Here is a 9637-nt window from a genome sequence, read left to right as displayed (position 1 = left end):
ACCAGACAGATTTCCTCATTAAATGCAGTGTTCTGGCACTGTGGAGGTGATCGATGGCGTCGCTTTCTCATCCTTGTGTGCTCCTCACACGATTCATCATTCATTCTGCTCCTAGACCCCGCCCCCCCCCACCCACCCACCCTCCACTACCCCAAACCCCATCTCAAAACTCTGCAAGGTGAACCATTTCAATGTGGGGATAACAGACATACAGTAGGTCAGTTGTGGTAATCAGATGTGGGGGAGGAAAGCACCAAATGAGCCGTGTTTCAAAACACTATGCAGAATAGACCTCTGGAAATGCTACAACTCTGGAAATTTCCAGGCAAGGTCACTTTTCTGTCCTTCCTAAGCTTCGTCTGACATTGTGACTTCATGCTCTGGCAACCATTTCCACCAACTGATGGATCACAGGCAATGCCCTCCCTTTGCAAGTCTTTTTTGTTCTGCTGCTTTTTTCCCTCTTGTAAAATAAACGGAGGTGATTCACCAACTCCAGGGAGGCAGGGAAGGCCCCTGATGTGACTTGTATGAACAAATCACAGCCTCATTATCCGCAATCTATCATTGACATCCAGCTGACCTGTTTTCCTACAGCTGCGACATACAGCCTCAACTGACGAGTGACCACCAGATGAATCATAATTAAAAACCAGTTCCTCCCTTCCCTCAATCACCACCGTGGCAGCGATATCACTGAGAGTTATCAGCGTGAGACAAGCTGAAGTATAAATGAAATGCAGAAAGAGACAGAAGCTGTCAGTCACCCTGTTTAGAGTGAGCATATCCATCTGTGTCTCCTACAGGCACCGAGGAGGTGCAGCGGCCCATCAGCCAGTCAGGAATAGTTCCCACCTCCTCCTTTCTACTTTCTGATTATTACGTTCTTCATGAATAACTCTGGTTTTCAGTATACCACTGTGCTGCATACTCCCGTCTTGGGAAAGGGGGAGATTAAAAAAAAAAAACCTGCCATTAATAAGGGCAAAGGAATGCAGGGTACACACAGATAACATGTTTCCCTGTGCTGGATAACAGCCGTCTGCTTGCTGTTTTTCTTAACAAGCACAAAAACAGAAACATGTGATGTGTGCTAGGTGTGTTTTTGGAACCCTCAGAGGCACAGAGGCTGGATTGGATTTCCATACCTTGTTTTGGTATAATGAAATGCAGATCCTCTTTGTGCTCCAGAAAAGATAGCTTTCCTAGCATTCAGCTGCAGGATTATCACGTACAGCATAATGTTCGTGCATAACTGAGTCGTCTCAGCCGAGACAGCCGAACAACATTTGACACAAATTATAACTAGCGGGACACAAGTGACATATTTGTGGCTCTGAAGAAAGACATTTTCATGTTATTTTTTTCAGTCTGTCAGAGTGAATCAGGGGTGTGCAATTAAATTTCCCAAGGGGCAACATGAGAAACTGGGACTGTTGTGAAGCGCCAATAACACTATAAAGCATTACAGTTAATACTGAGCTGAACTGAGTTCAGCTTATTGGTGTGGCCTGCCACAACAGACCCAGATTTTCATTAGGGCCCCTTGGGAAAATTAATTGCCCACCCCTGGTCTACCTGGTCACATATGTGAAACATGAAGTACTCTGAGATCACTCTCTGGGCAGTATTTATTTCTAAGGAAATAGTATTGTATTTTATATATATTAATTTGCTCTTTTCCAACATCCCTTAAGAAGTCAGATAAGGGTGTTAACTTTGATTACACTAACATTATGTTATGATGGTAATTATAGCAGCTATAATGTGATATTTAGAATCCCCAACATACCAGCAACATTTCCTAAATGCTGACAATACCAAACAGAGGCAGCAGAATTTAAATCACAGTTTTAAAGATAAGAGACAGTTTATGAAAGTTATTTATCCATGAAGATAAGGTCAGAGGTCAAAGTTACATGATATTTTGAATCCCCATGTAACATTCCCTATATGCCTATATGTTGACAATCAAAACGATGCTTGAAGGAAACTTAGTTTAGCCCTATATACCATTATTATCACTTTGATATTCAGATCAATCAATTGACCTTGAAGGTGGGGTCAGAGACCATGTGACGTGGTATTTTAAAGCTTATAGAGTACTTTCTATATGTTGACAATACACCCCACACTTGTAATGATCATAGTTTCTAAGTTGTAACTTTTTTGTTTGTTTTTTTACAAACAAATCATTAAGCTGACCTTCAAGGCCTTGGTGGATGTAAGCCATATTTTAATGGATTGCTAACATGAGCCCACTCTACACCCTTACGAGGTTTTATCAGAATTAATTCGAAACTTTTTGAGCTATTGCGTTTGCACACAGAATGACATGCACATAAACACTACCAAAGAACATAACCTCCTTGGTTATTACATCCAGTACAATAACATACATTACATCACATACATTTTTCTACTTACTGTAACCGCTCGGGCTAAATAGCATCACTTTCTTTCTTTCCTGCTTTTATTCTTGGGTGACAAGTAGCTAAATTGCCCTTTTAAAAAGTAGTACAGCCGCTAACACCAATTCATCCATGACCAAGTGGGTGTCCACTTGTTATTTAATGAGGATTTCCTTATATTAAGGAAACTTTAACAGGCTACAACTTTGCACATCAAAGTTTCCTCTATAGCCATTTAAGAGGATTCAGTAAGTGTAAAATCCTTTTCCCTCATTAAATGTCACTAAGTTAAGAACACACAAGTCATGCTTGGAGGGTTTCCATCACGTGTGCGTCAAGTCTGTGTCAGGCCTCCTCGTGGCAAACGTGTATTTATATAAACAGACTCTTAACTCATTGCTATAAAAATTCATATTAAGTCCTGACTTCACTTTTATGAGACAAATGGAGCAGCAGAGCAAACATTTTTTTCTGTATCACATCGTTTTAAAATGTCAGATTAATTATCCAAATAGGGTCTATTGCAAGCTTTCACCTTTGTCACACGCTACTTGTTAGCAAAGAGAAAGCCTAACAGGATATTCTTCCTCCGGTCTTTCTGCTACTAATTGGGCCCCTGAAACTGCTGCTAGTATGGTAATTGTGGCATTGTATCTGAATATGCACTTCACCACTTTAAGCTTTTGGAATGAAAATTCATACAGGGTTCGGGGTTTGTGGTTGTGCCACGTGTTCATGTGAGTGTGGATAAAGATGGCCTATTAGGGAGAGGTGTGGTGAACCAAAGGAGGTGATAAGAAAACCCTCCTTTATTTTTGCTTTTAAAATGTAATTGGCAGTCATTGTTGGGGTTATAGATTAATGATTCCATGTGAAGGCTTCCTTTGGGCATTTGAAAGGAGCGATGTGTAAGGCATTTTTTTAACATTAGGAAACATTAAAAACACAAAATTTTAAGAGAGTGTGATGAGTGTTGACATTATGGCTGGCACTTTGATATATTGTGTTGCAGAGATTTGTACTGAAGTATGGGTGCTAACCAGCTTGCCCAAAGGCTCTGCCATCTCCTATTACCACTTTGTACCCCAAGAGTGAGTCACCATGGTGTCAACTTCAGTTCAACATATGAGGAAAAAGAAATGGGGCTGCCAGAGTGTATTTTTACTCCGTAAAGACTGTCTTGTCATGCAACTTGTGAGGATAGGTGGATGATAAATGAAACAATATATGCAAAGGAGAAGACAAGGGGATCTAAAAATTATTCTTGCCATAAATTAATAAAATGTATTAGACAGTAGGTGCACTATTTTCAGAATTACAGCCAGATGTGTCAACTAGCAGGCCTGGGGAATAGAACTGGGCAGGCACTGCTCCAATTTGGCTCTCAGGATGACATGAATTTTATGGCTTTTCTTCCTGATGAAGACCACTCACATTCATACTACAACAAAGTAATTAAATAATAGAAAAACAACTACATGACAGGAAAGAGGACTGCCTGGGCAATAAGCCATCAATTTTAAACATTTCTTTCTTCCAATTTAAGGCCGTAGAGTAGTGGTGACAGCATTTATTTATCCTTTAGAAAACCTGAGACATACTGTTGAGACTGCACTTCTTTTTCTTATACTAAGATGGATACTGAGCACACTAAGCAGCTGGATAGTGTAGTGGTAAGACTACACACCTTTGGAGCGTGAGTCGCAAGTTTGATTCCCACCAGTATCCAGTAAGGGTCCTGGCTAGAACCCTCATGCTAAAAACCAAGCCCTTGAATGGTGCAGCTATTTCTGCCAGCTGTCTGCAGTTTGGACACGAAACACTTCCACTGCATGTTGTACTCTGTATGACTGTGTATGTGACGAATAAAGCTTGTTTGTTTGAAGATATCTCAGGGATTAACTGTGTCGTTAAACGTCTTTACAATGACAGAAGGGAAAGTTTCACAAGTCTGGCCCATTTACGATCAAAGTGGGCTGCATGAGGCCCACGATGTAAAATGAGTTTGACATTCCCTGCTATAGGCATTTTCCCATGAAGCAACCTCTTTTGAATATGCAAACACTGGCTGTAGGCAAAGTGATATTGCTTACTTTCCGTTAACCAGGTGTCAAGGAAGAGATTGGACCAGTGAGTCTAACACAAAAGTCTCTGTAACAGTAATTTTCGATATGGTTTCGATAATGGTTTTATCTCTTTAACTTTTTGGATGCTTTGTCTCAGAAGCAGAAGGTCCAGATGAACAAAACGCCCATGAAGCCATGCAGAGGTAGCAATGATTCATTCAGCATTTGTTCTGGTATATCAGGGTGTAATTCAGCAGGCTTGTCCATAAAAGCCAAGAGAACCCCAAAATGTCCAGGGACCTAAACTTAGACTATCTTCACAAAGATCCAACCAAACATCCATGACACTGTGAAAAAGGAACTTTTTACCAACTAGTGAAATGATGAACTTATATGTGTGAACTAACTAGCAACTGGAAATTTGGTGTAGAGATGAATCTTTAAACATGTTCTTAATCTACCTTTTAAAAATTTGCCTTTGCTTTTCAAATTCCATAGTTTGGGGTGCTATAGATCTAATCTCAGTTTATGCTTTCCAACTTTCAGCTTGCTATCTCTGTACTTTTTAGCGACACTACAACAGTATCAGCCACTGAATAATTTCCCACAGCCACAGTAAACTCAAGATAAACTCTCACAGTCCTTGGGTCGTTTTAATATCACGCATATGTTTGTTCTTTGCCAATCAAGTTGTGAAGCCAAAGCTCAGGTTGGCTGTTTATCTGGCGTCCCCGCTGGGAAACAAAGCCAAGCATTGTAAAAAATTCTACTTCCTCTTTTCACCTTCTTTTCTGTTCCAAGGCAGATTTGGGAGAGTCTGATTAACAGGCCTGTAACGCAGCATTTAGGAAACATTTTGTTTTGATTAAAGACAAAGTTTTCAATTAAACTGTTGCAGGCATTTATAGCACTGGTCTTGTGCGTTCACTGGAAAATGCATTTCCATTCCTTGCAAGAGGGAAAACACTGTAATCACTTGGAAAGAAATATTGCTTTTTTCCCCTAAAACTTCTAAAGTTGATAAACCTTATTTATCTTTTTTACTTTTTAAGAAATAAACTATGTCATAATGTCTCACATAGATATTGTGTCTTTTTTTCTTAGTTATTACAACCACACACAGTATTTACTGTTATGGAAGTATTAACTTGGCATGATGTATCAGCTAAATGACTTCACACAGCAGACATCAGACATCTGTTGCAATTTTCTTGGCAAAGTTTCTACACCGGGTTACAGGACCATCTTTCACTCTCACCTAAACAACCGTCAGAATAAGATGTTCCATGTGTTTTTTGTGCAAATAAAATCCAGCTGAAAATGAACTGCAGTCTGTCTGACAGCCTTGTGACACTCCATTTTTTTCAGTGTAATTTTACCTTAAATGGGCTTGATTTGGGTTTCTCACTGCTATCCACTGATGAAGCTCTAACTGCTGCTATTCTAAGCACTAACTACAAACATTCAAAATAGTGCTAAAACTCATTTGTCCTGAATTAATAATTATTACAAGACTTGTGTCCAGTGTTTCCCGAGTTGCTGTTTGTGCCTGTTTATGAGAAATTACCTTTTTACATACCGTCTAATGCATTTAGCCCTGTGAGACCAGAGAGCACAAAATATAAACACAGAGAAATGTCAAACATGATCATCCGACAGCTTCTTCATTAATGGGGATTTGCTAGCGATTTGAATATTTCAGGGTTGTTGATATACCAAAAGCAGCACCATTTGTCTGGGTGTTCATCAGTAATTTGGTAGTCTGGGACTGGAAATACAAATATTAACCACTTAGGCAATGCAGGCAAAAGTCAAAGACAGCCTAAAATCAGACATTGTGTACCCAGAAAGGTGACCCTCACGTCTGTAGGTTCAATGCTGTACATTGGATGTGTTAGACACATGATTAAGTGAATTTATAAATATAGCACTCATCATCTGCATCAGAATGTGAGGTCATTGTTCACCCACTCTTCCAACAACCTGTGTCCCTAAAAATGCAACGAAACAATTAAATATAGCTCTTAGATTAATTTCAATCACCTAGTGCAAATAATCAAAATCATTACAATTTCAGTGTGAATCCAAACAACTGCCGCTCTCTGACAGATAAAGAAATGAAACAAAAATAGATTCAGAACTATAAAGCTTTGAAATGTGTTTTAAATTTCAGTGAAATAACATTTGATTATGGCTTCACAGTGCAACACACCAACATCAATCATAAATAGCAGTGTGAACAACAAACACGCAGAGTGCCTCAGTAATTCAGCTGAGAGCAGGGGGAAACCAAACACAGAAAGAGGCTGTGATTTTAAAGCAATTGTTCTGTGATTGAAGTACTCTGCTCCCCAGCCCCAGGCTCTCAAATAAAGCCTGATCCCTCTTCCCCCATATCCTCCAAAATGTTTTAATGAGACCAAATCCTTTTAACTCATGCCCGAACTGCCAGAGTTATGGATATAACTGGGTTTGGTTGTGTGCGTGTGCGTGTGCATGTGCGTGTGCGTGTGTGTGAGCGTGTGTGTGTGTTTGTATATGAGAGTTCTGAACAGTTTCTCCTTCTCCTGGAGTGAAAAGGGAAGAGCAGCAGTTTCCTCTGGAGGGGAAATCACATCAAAGACATCAAAAGATCCAAAAAGGTGGGGCATCAATTTCAGACCAAATGAGCATTATCTCGCACGACCAACCGTCCGTGACCACCGCCTAGCTTAACCCAAATGCACTGAAATGTGTCTGAACTCTGAATAAAATGTTACCAAAATATTACACCTGACAGACTTAAAGCTTATCCCGAGCAGCAGTCCTGATCTGAGTGCAAAACTATAACCAAACTGTGGCCGGGATAAAAAAAATCGGAATGACTCTTTCATGTCATATAGTCGGTAGGCGTTTATCATAAACGGGAAATTTAATTTCAGTGTAGCAACTAGGTATTAAAATAATAATAATGATAATTAGCCTCAGCACAAACACACCCACATGTGTGTGCTCGGCTGTATAAGGAGGAAACGTTTTCTTTTTCTACACTTTCAGAGTACTGTGGAATTTTCTGAGGAACTGTTGCTTAGCACTGATGGTTATCATTCACAACAAAGAAACAACACACTGAAAGGGGATGTTCTAGAGGCTAGAAGTGAAGTAATGTTGATAATACATAGTTCACTCAGCTATTTGCAACAAGAGCACCACAAATATATAAACCTCCATAGTTATTATTAGCCATGCCGTCTATCTGTGAGTTGGACAGTCCAGTATTTCAGTTTGTATTAAATATTTCAAATAGCATTGAACAGCCTGCCACAAAATCTTCCTCCAGCACCACTTTGAGGTTGATGTGTCGTTTAGAGTTCAAAATATTTAAAAGTTTGAAATAGTTTAAATCATGAGGTGTATTTAAAACTCTTTTTACATGACTATTTAACTAAACATCTTAACATCCTTTAGATTATCACAAATTTATGTTTCAATACTAATTTATCCAACAGTTGTGTCTTGTTTTAATGAAATATCTTGCTGAATCGTACAGGGAGTGCAGAATTATTAGGCAAATGAGTATTTTGTCCACATCATCCTCTTCATGCATGTTGTCTTACTCCAAGCTGTATAGGCTCGAAAGCCTACTACCAATTAAGCATATTAGGTGATGTGCATCTCTGTAATGAGAAGGGGTGTGGTCTAATGACATCAACACCCTATATCAGGTGTGCATAATTATTAGGCAACTTCCTTTCCTTTGGCAAAATGGGTCAAAAGAAGGACTTGACAGGCTCAGAAAAGTCAAAAATAGTGAGATATCTTGCAGAGGGATGCAGCAGTCTTAAAATTGCAAAGCTTCTGAAGCGTGATCATCGAACAATCAAGCGTTTCATTCAAAATAGTCAACAGGGTCGCAAGAAGCGTGTGGAAAAACCAAGGCGCAAAATAACTGCCCATGAACTGAGAAAAGTCAAGCGTGCAGCTGCCAAGATGCCACTTGCCACCAGTTTGGCCATATTTCAGAGCTGCAACATCACTGGAGTGCCCAAAAGCACAAGGTGTGCAATACTCAGAGACATGGCCAAGGTAAGAAAGGCTGAAAGACGACCACCACTGAACAAGACACACAAGCTGAAACGTCAAGACTGGGCCAAGAAATATCTCAAGACTGATTTTTCTAAGGTTTTATGGACTGATGACATGAGAGTGAGTCTTGATGGGCCAGATGGATGGGCCCGTGGCTGGATTGGTAAAGGGCAGAGAGCTCCAGTCCGACTCAGACGCCAGCAAGGTGGAGGTGGAGTACTGGTTTGGGCTGGTATCATCAAAGATGAGCTTGTGGGGCCTTTTCGGGTTGAGGATGGAGTCAAGCTCAACTCCCAGTCCTACTGCCAGTTTCTGGAAGACACCTTCTTCAAGCAGTGGTACAGGAAGAAGTCTGCATCCTTCAAGAAAAACATGATTTTCATGCAGGACAATGCTCCATCACACGCGTCCAAGTACTCCACAGCGTGGCTGGCAAGAAAGGGTATAAAAGAAGAAAAACTAATGACATGGCCTCCTTGTTCACCTGATCTGAACCCCATTGAGAACCTGTGGTCCATCATCAAATGTGAGATTTACAAGGAGGGAAAACAGTACACCTCTCTGAACAGTGTCTGGGAGGCTGTGGTTGCTGCTGCACGCAATGTTGATGGTGAACAGATCAAAACACTGACAGAATCCATGGATGGCAGGCTTTTGAGTGTCCTTGCAAAGAAAGGTGGCTATATTGGTCGCTGATTTGTTTTTGTTTTGTTTTTGAATGTCAGAAATGTATATTTGTGAATGTGGAGATGTTATATTGGTTTCACTGGTAAAAATAAATAATTGAAATGGGTATATATTTGTTTTTTGTTAAGTTGCCTAATAATTATGCACAGTAATAGTCACCTGCACACACAGATATCCCCCTAAAATAGCTAAAACTAAAAACAAACTAAAAACTACTTCCAAAAACATTCAGCTTTGATATTAATGAGTTTTTTGGGTTCATTGAGAACATGGTTGTTGTTCAATAATAAAATTATTCCTCAAAAATACAACTTGCCTAATAATTCTGCACTCCCTGTACAGATCATGTCAAATCAGACTCCTACATGCAATAACAAGTACTCATACCTTGTAACAAGTACAAGTTAT

This window comes from Oreochromis niloticus, linkage group LG7 (genome assembly GCF_001858045.2).
Source record: "Oreochromis niloticus isolate F11D_XX linkage group LG7, O_niloticus_UMD_NMBU, whole genome shotgun sequence".
NCBI lineage: Eukaryota > Metazoa > Chordata > Actinopteri > Cichliformes > Cichlidae > Oreochromis > Oreochromis niloticus.
The sequence above is the reverse complement of the archived record's forward strand: the minus strand, read 5'-3'. Positions refer to the sequence as shown.